Genomic DNA, 12,498 nt, shown 5'->3' with positions numbered 1-12,498 from the left:
CAAAGGAATAGGGTGTGTGTGGGGGGGGGGGAATCAGTATTCAAAGGTGAACCTGGCTGTCAGCCCAAAATGAAGGCTTAGCAACCATTGCTCTACGAGGTATCAGATTCCACAGTTTTCAGCCTGCATCGATTGCTGGATGCTGGTGCTTCCCAGAGGCTTAGCACAAGGGACACAGAGCCCGTTATTGTTATCAAGTAGTGCCTGAGAGGGGTTTCCAAGGCATATCTGTGTCCTCTTCCTTGCCTCCTCTTCCAAAGCTGGAGGAGGTGGAAAAGGGAGGGTTGGAAGAGGAGAGGGGGGGGATTATTTGGTGGAGGTGGTTTGAAAACTGCCTCACGCTCTCATCGTTTCATTAGCGGTGGTAGGAGCATTTCATGGGCAATTAGTGCTAAGCACTAATAGAGGCAGCAGCAGCAGGTAGAAGAAGTCTCTCTGGGCTGGCCGTTTTGCAAAGTGAATTTAGCTGAGTGGGAGGTGCTGCGTTGACAGGCTTGGACTTCATAGACTGGAGGAAGGGAGAGAAATTTTACCATGGCCTTTCCCAACCTGGTCCCTTGCTGTCACCATGCTGTCAGGCACGGAATGTCCAGAGTGACAAATAAACTCTTTATTGTCTAAAGTTCACTTACAAGTTAGGGGAAGGTGTGTTCTGCAGTCCTGCATTTCTCAGGTACTCCCAGGTGTGCACCTGATGAAGCAGTTGCCACAACAGAGAGGCGCTGCCCCTGACCTTGGCTTACATACCTCCTCTATCTGAGCTGTGTGCAAGGAGGCAAAGACTCCATCTGCTCCTCCCACTTCAATCCTCCTCTGGTCCTGGGAGGCATCAAAGCAGGAGAGGTGGAGAAAGGAGGTGGTGGTGGTGTGGAAGTCCTTGACTACACACCTGCCTGACCTATCTCTCCCTTCTCCCTTCTCCTGCCCCTGTTCTTCACTCTAGGGATGCGGGTGGCACTGTGATCTAAACCACTGAGCCTCTTGGGCTTGCCGATCAGAAGGTCGGCGGTTTGAATCCCCTTGACAGGGTGAGCTCCCTTTGCTCGGTCCCTGCTCCTGCCAACCTAGCAGTTCGAAAGCACGCCAGTGCAAGTAGATAAATAGGTACCTCTGCGGTGGGAAGGTAAACGGTGTTTCCATGAGCTCTGGTTTCTGTCATGGTGTTCTGTTGCACCAAAAACGTTTTAGTTATGCTGGCCACATGACCTGGAAAGCTGTCTGTGGACAAACGCCGGCTCCCTCGGCCTGAAGGGAGATGATGGCCGCAACCCCATAGTCACCTTTGACTAGACTTAAGCATCCAGGGGTCCTTTACCTTTACCTCTTCACTCTCCAATCCCACAGCTTCTCCCGCCTCTGCCTCTTGTCTCCTGGCTGTTACAGATTCTCCCAAGAGACTCCTTCTACGTCAGTCTCCAACCCTGCTTCTCCTGGTGACTACTCTTTAGTATCCAGCAGGTGCCTGGCATCAGCAGATGTTTCAGACAACAGCCCCAGCCAGCAGCTGCAATCCAAAGCAGCAGGAGAACATCAGGTTGGCTTAGAATTTAGTTCCTCTCTGTCCAATAGGTGCTGGCGGATTCACCCCACCAACACAGGTGACCTCCCGCAGATCCCACTTCTTCAGGAGGTGAGTTGTGGGGGCTACACCAAACTCTTCTGATTATTCCAGAAGCCCTCTGCCTCCTAACGCTCACCTTTCAACCTCATTCTGCTTCTCCCCAACATCTTTCTCTGCTGCTTCTTTTGGCTGGTGGTGACTCAGTAGTGGCTATTATAGTTCTGGATATGAGTTGCATCCATGGCTACTAGACATGGTGCCTATGCCCTGCCTCCATGGTTGAAGACAATAATGCTTCTGAATACCAGTTGCTGAAAACCACAGGAGGGAGATTGCTCTCGTACTCAGCTTGTGCTTAAGGGCTTCTCACAAGCACCTGGTCGGCCACAGTGAGAATTCGATGCTGGTCTAGATAGGCCATTGGTCTGATCCAGAAAGATCTTACGTTCCTATGTCTGTAACTGATGGGATTTGACACTTTGGAGGGCACCAGGTTGGTGAAGGCTGCTCTATAGTATTTTAAAATAAAAGCATTAAATGCCCCCGATGCTGGCTCTGCTGCAGTTGATAATTAAACAATGAAATACAGTAGAATCCCTTACTCCAATCCCACGGCCGTTCGAATCCCCGCTTCCCCCCCCCCCCCGGGCATGTGATTTATTAGCCTTGTTCACTTTTATTATTAAGGACGTGAATGCAACTTGGGAAAGTTTTTCTTATCGCTATAATAAATTCTGATTTCCAAAGAGCCGTGGAAATAAATTTGGAAGCCATTACGGGCTTCTTTTCTCAGCCAGGCTCCCTCGTAAAAGCCGAAGAAAGTGGGAGAAATGGCAGGCGGAAGAAATGGAATCGACAGAAAGCAGGGGTCAGCTCAATCTCGATGGCGCAGAAGGGCGCTTGAGGGGGCAAGCCAGCATCCTGGATCTTTCCAGCAACTGCTAATAGCAAAGGCCATGAAACAGAGGAGTTCCGTCCTTGCAAGAGTTTCAGCGGGGGGGGGGGGACATGTCAAAAAATTTCAACATTAAGAGAGAAAAAGAATTGTATTAAACTTTGTAAGTTCTGGTCATGTTACAATAGTCATGTGATGTTGGGAGAGAGAGAGAGAGTGTGTGTCACACTGGGCTTCTGATGCAATGAACCCTCCTCTCCTATAGGGGGTGCACACTCTCCCCATTGTCTCTCTCCCATAAAAGTTAAAGGCCCCCCCAGGGTAGTGTTAAGTTGTGGGTGGACACAGCAGACGACACAGTGATTTCCAAACAGCTCTTGTTTATTCTCAGGCTGGAACAGAAGTGAGCTGAAGGGCTCAGCAACCTGCTTATATAGAACTCAGCTACAAAGCAATAGTAACAACTTTCTGTAGTTACCCAATCCCTGAACGTCACTTTCAATCCCTCATTTGCATGTGCGGACCTGAGTGAAAACTGCAGCAGAATGAACTATATACACACACCCCTACTGGCCTAGGGTGAGAACTTCAATACATAACAGGTAGCCTCTTCCAGTCCTGGGAAAAAATGCTTTTAAAATTAAGACACCTTTTGTGGGCCATCATTATCTGGGGAGAGGGGATGGTGGATTTTGCCTCCAGTTATGTCATTGATTTAAGATATGCCTTTGACTGAACCCACAATAGTGAAGCAGAACCTCCACATCCTGAAGCACTATACCTGTGAATTGCCAATTAAAGTGGATCAAAAAGCAGGGGAGGGCTGTTAACTTTCATGTATAGCTCAGGTGGTTGGAATGTGGTGTTGATAATGCCAAGGTTGCAGGTTTGTCCCTGTATGGGACAGCTGCATAGTCCTGCACTGCAGGGGGTTGGACTAGATGACCCTCAGGGTCCCTTCCAACTTTACGATTCTATGATACTATGTCTGCTGTGACAAGCTGGTCTCCGACCATAAAAACAAATTATTATTATTGTTGTTGTTGTTGTTGTTGTTGTTGTTGTTGTTGTTGTTGTTGTTAGCTGTGGTGTCTCTATGAACATTCGGCTGGCTACTGTCATACCAGGACATTGGACTAGATGGAACTTCGATCTAACCTAGCATGACTTGTTATGTTCACCCATTAGAGTCAGAGGAAGTTGTACACTTTCAAGAGTGTACACAAGGACTTTAATTCAATAAATGATATCAACAGCATCACTGTTCCCCATGTTCCTTCTCCCTTTCAGCTTCCATTTTTGAGCACATTCTCTAGTTTTCGTGACTTGTTCAATATTTTTGCAAATGAAATTCTGGCTTCTGTTTCTTGGCTCCAAGCTCCAAGTGGAAGAACAAGAACTGGAAAATGATAAACAGAAGCTATGACTCTGTTAACTGACACCATGCCAGTGCAGGATAAATTTGATTCAGTTCTTGTTCAAAGACAAACCTACCAATTTTTTTGCACTTTTCAAAACTGTGCACAAACTGAAACACAGCCCCCTTTCAAAATTTGCAGTTTTCCAGCCAAGTAATATGTTCAGAGATGTATGTACTAGGAGAAAGTGTGCATAAAAATGCATATATTGCTGAAAACAAATGACAAAAAATGTGTTGTGTTATGGAAAATTGTTTGCAAAAATATGTGTGCTAGTAAAAACCATACACATACATACCTATTAGGAGAAATTTGCTGATGAACTTTCATGAAGATTAAAAAAACCCCAAAGCAAACTGATGTGGAAATATAGATACCTGAAGTTAAGATTGCAAAAATGAGAAGCTGGGAGGAACTGAAGTGGACAGAGGCTTGTGCATATCATAGACGGAAGCTTCCCCTCACTGGATCATAGAATTGTAGAGTTGGAAGGGACCCCAAGAGTCATCTAGTCTAACCCTCTGTAATACAGAAAATCCCTGGGGGGTCCATAACTTTGTATCACGTGGCCATTGCACTGAGCTCTGGAACATAAACTGGTCTCTGGGTCAAGTTCCTGCCATCACTAGCTCCTTCCATCCCTTTGGGTCATTTACACCTTCCTGGCACAGGTGACTTTGACATCACGGAGAACAAGACTGTGACCGCCTCGAGGCGGCCGCCACTTTGCTCCTCATCTCTCAGCCCACCTCTATTTATGGTGAGTTATTTACCTAAAGAGACATTTATGGCTTCATAATTAGCAAGACAACGCATGGCCCCGGGAAGCTGGCAACGGCCTGCCTCTTAGCAAGGGAGCAAAAAACCCATCAGTGTCTGAAATGACCCATGACAGCGATTAGATTAGCGCCGTGTGTAGCAGAAGCCCCCCCACCCCACCCCCAGCTCAGCGTCCTACTGGCAAAAGCCTCCCAGTTTTTATGCGGATCGAATTGGGGGAGAAGGGGAGAATGCACACTTAAATTTGCGCTTCGTTGGGCAGCGCCGTAAAAGTGAATTACAGCCACACTATCCCCAGGGGCCTGGGGATAAGAGAGAGGGGAGAAATCCCTCTCCCAGTGGTTGCGGGGAAGCTTTCTGCCTCTCCAGGCCAGTTGATACAGCGCCACGTTAATAGCCCACTGAGAGTTGCTCTCTGCCTCCCCGAATGTGATGCATTAAAGAGGAGGCCGCAGAGGGAAAGAGGCAGGGGAGAATTAAGATGCAGAGGAGCAGGGAAAAGTACTGTCAATTGCTTGGTTTCCCAGGAGTTTTTGTTCATGCTCTCATTGGAAGTGGCTACAGGCCCGAGGGACTGCCCTGGATGATGTCTGCTTTGCAATGGCAGAGAGGACACCGGAGACCGCTGTGGGCCCATCTCTAGATCCATAACATCAGAGGCTATCTCTCTCGCATCCCATCTCCTTTGGCCTTTGGGCCAACCAAACCCGTCGACCATTTGAGGACTTCCTAAGCGGCAGTGGAATCATCGCGGCCCATGGAAATGTAAGCCCGAGGCAGTGTAAGTTCCCGCAAAATTGAAGACTGAACGGCCCTACATATCCTCTCGTGCCTGATATCCTTCAAAAACCCATTAGCCTTTATGGGGAGCTTGTCTCAATCAAAGAAAGGAATAGCTGGCCGTGCTGCCATTGACAAACCTCCGTTTCACTTCAGACATGTTGGCGAGGCAGTGTGGAGTGCAGCCACAGGGAATCTGTCCTCACAAACCCTCGCAGATGACACCACGATCAGGGTCACTTCTGCTCTGCTGAATGTGGGCAGCTCAGGGGGGACCTAAAGGATAACCATTTCCCTCTTCTCCTACTATTTCTGGGAGAAACAAAGAATGATTGAATTGTGGAGTTGGAAGGAACGCTGAGGATCATCTAGTCCAATGGTAGTCCATTGCAACCCCATGCCATGCAGGAATATGCAGCTGCCCCGTATGGGGATCGAACCTGCAACCTAGGTGTTATCAACACTATGCTCTAACCAACTGATTCCTCCAAAGCAGGGATGACTAACCGCAGCACTGGTGTTTGTTTGTGTGTGTTTGGATACAGCCCCCAAGCAATTTTTCTTGGCTCTCCAAGACCCCTCCAAAATGCAAAAAACAAACAGGCAGAGAGTATCCACACAGAACCTTAAACCAAAGGAGATGTTATCTCAAGATGTTGAGTGGTTATTCAATGTACATGAGAGACTCCGCAAACAGATATTTCTGCAGGTGCAGGATGTTTTTCAGTTCAACCCCTGAGGAAGGCCTTTAATCAATAATTGGCCGAAACCCACTGGGCTATTTTGAAAACAGAATCCTCTCTCTATCTCCCCCCCCACACACCGTGGGTGAAATATCCTTTACTTTTGGACTCTAAGCCCACCCCCAGTCTCAATGTAAGCAGTGGTGGTGGTGGGGAAAGCCCTGGGGTGTATGGAGAAGTTGCGATCTCCCACTCAGTGCAGAGCCCTGATGGAGATGCAAACCCGCCCACTCTGACAGTTGTCAGGTAGATCATTTGATGAGCAGGAAAGGGTGATAGCCTGTGTGCCTAACGTGTGTTTGTGTGCCCTGTGTGGGGTGGACACACTTGGCCACACCCAAGGCTGGGTTAAGAACTTGAAAGGGCCTAAACACTGAAAAGATTATGGTATAGTACTGCCCTCATATGCAACTCAAAATAGAAAATGACACAAAACTGACACATACACTGAGATTAAAATAACTTCTTCCTAGATTTTCTGATTGCAAAATTCTGGAGAGTTAGTTGAAGCTGACTCAATGAAGCATTGCTTTGATCTTTCCCTGTTACTATTTGCCAATCACTATGGGACTTTGGGGGTTTGGGTCTGGGATGGGTTTTTGGAAGATGTCTGTGCATGAATTTGTTTTATGTGTGGAGATCCGTGCATGCTGACCAATGCACAGTCTTCGCAGTAAGACTCTATTCTGATGGCATGAGCATCACGAAGACTGGTAGATTCTTATCTGCTGCAGCCTTCATTTGCCTTCACAGCCATTGTAACATACTGTTTGTTATCTTCCGCCTGTTTTACCATTGAGGACTTCCTGTATCATTCTTTGTCTGGCTCCTGCCCTTTGACAGTACCACCTCGGGTGACCCTGCTGGGAGTATGAGACTCCCAACAGCTTCGTTTACAAGGCTCATAGGAACGTGCAAGCCCACTCACCAGCGAGTGAACTTAATGGAAAGCATAATGCTGGTGGTCAACAAAAGAGGTTTAAAGACTCTCTCAAGGCAAATCTAAAAAAAAAATGTAGTATAAACACTGACAATTGGGAAACACTGGCCTGCAAGTGCTCCAACTGGAGAACAGCCTGTACCAAAGGTGTTGTTGCCTTTGAAGATGCTCCAACTCAGGACAAAAGGGAAAAACTTGATAAGAGGAAGGTACGCTTGGCAAACCCTCCCCATGATCAACTCCCACCCAGAAACCTATGTCTCCACTGTGGAAGGACATGTGCATCCAGAATTGGCCTCCATAGTCACAGAGTGTTAAAACCGTGTTATTGGAAGACAATCTTACTCAGCTATGAGGGATCACCAAAGAAGCAGCAGCTTTGGTCTGTGTTAGAAGGATGCACCAACAAAATCTCGCTGCATGTGCTTTAAGTGTTTATTGGAAAATCCAGCACTGGCCACACCCACTGCTGGCATGTGGCCCCTGGAAGGCTTTTGGGAGGGTGAACATGGCCCTTGGGACCCAAAAGATCAGCTTCCCCTGCTCTAAAGCTTTGTTTGGCCATGAGGTAAAGAGGACAGCCACAAAGAAACTGTGAGAAGAAAGCAATGATGTCAGCAAAATCTGACAAGTGCTTTTGTTAATTTTCATCTGCATTTCTCTCTCCCTCTAATTAGAATTAGAATTTCAACCAGGGGGGAAAAAACAAAAAATCCAGGAGGGTCATTTCTGAAATGATATGCAAAACAAGTTGCATATTTTTTTTGCCTGCCTCTCTTGAGGGAAAGCCAAGTGGGGGCAGGTTTCCAAAAGAAGTCCTTAAGCACGCTGGAAGAAGGAAAATGTGTATGTACAGAAATGCTTGTGTCTCTGTGCATTTGTAAGTAATCAAGTTGAACCACTTCCTCCTGAGTTGCTCAGAAAAAATGTCACCGCATCTCGGGACAAGGAATTCAAAAGTCCCCCTCCCTACAAAAAACTCCATAGCAAAACAAAACCCCAAGGGTGGTTGATAAAAAGGTCCCTCCAGTTCTCAAGTAATTTTCTGGAGTCAGTATTTCTGTGCAACTCAAAGACTTTCCTGTACTATTTTAAGCCTTAATTGGCCAATAAATAAATAACAATCTTTTCACTTGTTCTTTATTCTTTTGTCCTGTGGGAAACAATGCAGAGCAGGATAAAATGTATAACGGTAATTATTATTATTATTATTATTATTATTATTATTATTATTATTATTATTATTATTATTATTCAACAACTATGACCCTGTTCTACCCTGCATCAGAATAAGATGTTAGAGCTCTGAGCTGGTAGATAGGAGCTGATGGTTTTGGGCTGCCAGTGTGTGTGTGTGTGAGAGAGAGAGAGAGAGAGAGAGAGAGAGTTGCGGGATGGTGGTTGGGGTCTAGCATAGCATGGAACAGCCTGAGCTACTATTGCCTCCTTGATGTGCTGAGTTTCTGCTTGTTGAGAATTCTTCTTATATGCAGAGGAGCCACCAGATTGCGGTGATCGGAACATCTCCTTCTGAAGGAGTCTCAAGATCTGCCAGTGAGGATACACTTCAAATTTTGCCTTATGTGGAGACCAAACTGAGGATCGCAACACCTGGTCCAAGTTAGTGACCTAGCAGCCACGTTCTGTACTAACTGCTGCTTCTACCTGGTCTTCAAAAGCTGCTCCAGGGAAAGTGCATTGCAGTAGTCTAGCCTGGAAGTTGCCAAGTGAGGTCTGCTTATCTCTATCCAGGTAGGGTCAAAGCTGGCATGCTGGGCTCAGCTGATCAAAGGCAGCCCATGCCACAGAAGCAACTTGTGCTTCTGTGGAAAAAGGTGGATCAAGGAGGAACCCCCAAGCACTGAACCTGTTCCTTCAGGGGGAGTGAAACCTCACCAAACGCAGGGTGAGCAGTGCTTCATCAGAAAGTTCGCCCACCTGCCTTGTCCGAACTGAGCTTCAGTTTATTGGCCCTCCTGGTAGGGCCATGGCAGTGGGACAGGCACAAACCCTACATTTCCACTGCTTCACCTGGATGTGATGAAGCAGAGAAATAAGGTTAGGTACCATCCACATTCCAAACCTGGGACATTCTGCATGCCAAACATGTGTACTGCAACTGGGCTCTGACTGTCTTTGCTATGGTCTTTCTCCTCCATGCTATAATTGTGTGTAGAACATAGGAAAAGCTGCCTCATACCAAGTTAGGCCATTGGTCTATCTAATTCAGTATCGTCTCCACTGATTGGAAGCAAACCTCTAGAGGTTTTGGGCAGGGGACACTCCCAGTTCCACCTGGCGTTGCTGCCAGGGATTGAATCGGGGACCTTCTGCATGCAAAGCAGATGCTCTACCACTGAGCTGCAGCACAGCCCCATTAAACTATGGGGAATGGGTGGCAAGTCATCCTCCCAAAATTCAAAATGGAGAGAGGAGAGACCTCACCTCAGGTAGGGTGCTTCCGAGTGATTGGGTTGTTTGCTTCAAATGTGCAAGGTTTGCCACGACTCAAGGAGGGCTCCTTCCACCCTCCCCGCCTCCACCAAGCTTGGCAGTCTCTAGGTACCAAGTTCCTTTGATTTCCCAGAAAACCAATTACTGAACAGCAGATTAGAGAGCTAATAAAATCCCATTATACCATTTTCAGAAAGTAAATCTGATCGGGATGCTGCCAATTTATCTTTGATGGCCCACAAAGAATGCATCCATTCTGGCGGGCATCCTGTTAACAGCTTGAGATGGATGGGGCAAAGGCGCGGACGCGAGGGTAATACGAAACGACAATCCATCCGGCTAATTAGATACCCAAAATAAGCAGGGCCAGAGGAAGGGAGACGCTCCATTTAGGGATGGCACATAAACTCCATCAGCATTCACGATGTCTCCAACTTAGGCCACAAAGTACCAGCTCCAAAGCGCCTCTGCTCCCCTCCATAACATTTAGTGCAGGGGTGGGGGACCTCAGGTCCTGGGACCAAATGTGGGCCCTAGTCCTCTCTCTGTGTCCATGCCCACAACACTCACTTCCATGCCCTGCTTGGCATCCGGTTGTTGTTGTTGTTGTTGTTGTTGTTGTTTGCCTTCCTAAGATGTGTCCTTGAACAGTGATCATGCCTCTCATTTATCTGGATGGAGGATGGAGAGGGGTGTGTGTAGAAGTGACCCCCTGCACATTAGTTGCTACACACACTTTTGCTTTTGGTGCCTCCAGAATCTGGGGCCCAGTTCTTTGAAGGGCTGCCTCATTTTACAGGTACCTATCCCTGCATTTCGGGGACACGGGTGGCACTGTGGGTTAAACCACAGAGCCTAGAGCTTGCTGATCAGAAGGTTGGCGGTTCAAATCCCTGCCACGGGGTGAGCTCCCGTTGCTCGGTCCCAACTCCTGCCCACCTAGCAGTTCGAAAGCACGTCAAAGTGCAAGTAGATAAATAGGTACCGCTCCAGCGGGAAGGTAAACGGCATTTCCGTGCGCTGCTCTGGTACACCAGAAGCGGCTTAGTCATGCTGGCCACATGACCCGGAGCTGCACACCAGCTTCCTCAGCCAGTAATGCGAGATGAGCGCTGCAACCCCAGAGTCGGACACGACTGGACCTAATGGTCAGGGGTCCCTTTACCCCTGCATTTAGATCAACAGCTGAGGCCCCTCCACAGCTGGTTGCAATGCTCCCTGGACTGGAGTGGGGAAGACTACATGGTCATTGCTTACCTTTAATATGGGTGATGCTGGAGTGGCAGGCCAGCTACAGGTGGTTTCTTGCTTGCTGCTCAATTGGATATCATCCAGACTGACCCCCCAAACCTATAACAGCTATTTAACTGCCTGCATGTTTCGCCCCAAAGGATCTCTTGGATGGCTTGTAAGAATGTAAGCTGGATACAACCTTTTTGTATCTTCAAAAGATACAAAAAGGTCCTGTATCTGTGAGGTAAGAATCTCTAATTGGTCAAACCAGCTCTTTTGTTAAGGCCATGGCCTTAGCAGGCCAGTTAAACACCACCATTAACATGTAAAAAGAGTGAGCTCTGTTGCCATAGAGACAAGTGGGTGGGCATCCTCCCATTTGGCTAGTTGCCATGTTATCCAGAAGGAAGAACAGTAGGTCAAGAGTGTGTGTATGAACTTTGGCTGGTGCTTCAAGCTGGAGATGCAGAGGCTTGTCTTGCTCTATTCAGGAACCAAAGTTATGGCTTGCAGCTTCCCTGGAAACCTAATGGGGAGGCAAAATCTGCTGGAGTGTTAATGCTGTGAGCCCCTCCTATGCTCAGGTTGTATATATGTGTAAATAAAACCATATATACTAGAGACACCACAGTCTCCATTGACCTTCATTCCAAGGAGTCACTTGCCACTTGGAGATGTGTACCGCAGCATAATTAATATATAGTCACCCTCCACACCAAACATTTCAAGCACTTTTATAAACACTTTAAATCATTGCTCCCCCCCCCGAATATTGGGAAATGTTGTTTGTTGAAGGTGATGGGAATTGTAGCCCGTAAGTCTTAGCACCTATAACAAACTACAGTTCCAAGGATTATTATTATTGGGGGGGGGGAAGCCATGACAGTTAAACTGGTAGAAAATCTAAAATGGAGAGTTGGGGTGGGGTGAAGTCAGTCACTGAGACTTACTTCTGAATTTCAAGAAATTGGCACAGCTCCTTCCAGCTGCAGAGGTTTGATGTGGGACATCTTGAGAAGAGTCCCTTGAACATAAGGAGAGCCTGCTGGACCAGGCTAAAGGGGGCCCACCTAGGCCTGGATCCTGTTCTCACTGTGGCCACCAAGATGCTCCTGAGGCTTCCAGAAACTGGCATTCAGAAATATACTGTCTTTGACTGTGGAGGCAAAGCAAAGCTATCATGGCATAGATGCCAACCCCCAAGTATGTTGGGATGGGGCTGAGCCCCCCACTCTTGAGGGACCAGGCCTCTCTGAGCCTCCCCACAGTTGTGCTGGGCCTTGCTGGGCAGCCTCCTTCTAATGAGCATGACATCACATGCGTGCATCACATGTGTGACGGTGCCAGTGCATCAGGGATGGTGGCCTCATCCCCCATGAATGGCTCCGACCCTCTTTTTAAGTCATAAAATTTGCTGGCCACCACTGCTTCCCTAGTTTAACGATGCACTCCATGAAAACATCATTTCTTTTGTCTGTCCTGAATCTCCCAGTATGCAGCTCCATTGGATGCCAAATGGACAGAAGCTACTCAGGATGCCCTCTTCTATCAGACCCACCAAGTATAAAGGTTTCTGGTTTGATCCCAGAATTTCCCGTTTTTCTTAGGATGCCCCTATTTTCACCAGAGGAATATCTGAGGGTATAGTAGGATGTCCCTATTTTCACCGGAGAAGTGTTCGAGGGGATTACAGT

Source organism: Lacerta agilis, chromosome 15 (genome assembly GCF_009819535.1).
Source record: "Lacerta agilis isolate rLacAgi1 chromosome 15, rLacAgi1.pri, whole genome shotgun sequence".
Classification (NCBI taxonomy): Eukaryota; Metazoa; Chordata; class Lepidosauria; order Squamata; family Lacertidae; genus Lacerta; species Lacerta agilis.
Note: the sequence above shows the minus strand (reverse complement) of the source record.